Source organism: Dama dama, chromosome 4, assembly GCF_033118175.1.
Source record: "Dama dama isolate Ldn47 chromosome 4, ASM3311817v1, whole genome shotgun sequence".
NCBI lineage: Eukaryota > Metazoa > Chordata > Mammalia > Artiodactyla > Cervidae > Dama > Dama dama.
The window spans coordinates 8,204,324-8,205,688 of NC_083684.1; the positions used below are offsets into that span (position 1 = coordinate 8,204,324).

Sequence of the window (1,365 nt, forward strand, 5' to 3'; positions counted from 1 at the left end):
TTGGTGGGAGTTGATGTCAAGAACTGAAAGGCAAGCATGAACTTTGTTTTCTACCTCTTAGCTGAACAATAATACACACAATGTGGCATTTTCATTAGGCAAGACTTGCTTTTTTACATTTCACACCTGAATACATTACTCTTCTTGAATAAAATGACCTGGTTACTAAAGAAACCATCCATGGAGGAAGTGTTTAATAAGCGAATTTTATTTAAATAAATTCTCCAGCAGGAAGTGGAGAATTCATTGCCTTTACTTAGAAGAAGGCTGTGTAAGTAGCTATATGTCAGATTTGTGCAGTTTAGCAACATTTCCTTATTGGAAACATTATTTTTCCACATCACAGTTCCCAAAAAGACTTTAAAGTCTCGTCTGTATCTCCTTTGGCTTGCTTTTCTCCTGATTCCACCCAGGCTTTATTAATGGTTCGCTTCATATCATCATCTCCATCTTCATAAATTTTCTTTAGAACATTCATTAATCCCTCACTAGGATCTGTTTCATTGTCTTAGGAGGGCTTTTCTTTCTCTTTGCATTCTTTTTCGACCTGAGTCAGGTAGTCCCACCGTGTGTTTTCTGCTTTCTTTCTACATAAGACAAGAACTGTATCTGTCTTGACCTTTTCTGAACTGCCTTCCACAGAGATGGATTTCAAGAGATTGTTCACAGTCATGGAGTAACTCCATTTAGGTTCTTTACCAAAAGATCAAATGACCTCTCTGTGAAATTCACCTGCACACTCTCAGCAGGCACTTGATGAACTCCAGGTAAGGTGATGTAGATTTTCACAAACTTATCTGACTGGTCCCATCCGTAATTACTGACTTTCACTGTATATCCTGTTGTAATAGGAGCAACGACAGCAGCTGGCTTCTCATTTTCTGTAAATTCTGCTTTCCTCTGTGATTTCTGCTGCATATCATTCTTCATTTCTGTCTCAGTCTTGGATTTTTCAGCTGTCAGGGCATCACGTACTCTTTTCCTAGTGGCTTTTTCCAGCAGCACCTTCACCTCTTCTAGATCTTTCTGGAGCAGTGACTCAAAAACCTCTGCTCAGTTCCACCACTCCTCTGAGCTCCAGGCTCTGCCTCTGCTTGGATGCCTGATGAGCACATCAAATTCAGCTTGTCTCCAGGTCTGTGCTCTGTGCTTTTTTTTCAGTCTGGAATGGTTTTCCTCCAGATCATCACATAGTTTTTTCTGTCTTCCTTTTCTGCCAGCGCTTAAAAACACCTTAGAATTTCCCATTTTTAACAGAAATTCAATGCTGCTTCTCTCCAGTTGTATCCTATAATTTTCCTTCCATGTACGATGTAGAAGAAAACTGACTCCTTGCACTGCTTCCATCAGGAGTTATTGGGTACA

General features: G+C 39.9%; 1 pseudogene; it reads right to left on the reverse strand.

Annotated features, from left to right (window-relative positions):
• Nucleotides 1-340: 340 nt before the first annotated feature.
• LOC133052478 (calcyclin-binding protein-like) lies at nucleotides 341-1,015 on the reverse strand (annotated as a pseudogene).
• Between the last annotated feature and the right edge of the window lie 350 nt (nucleotides 1,016-1,365).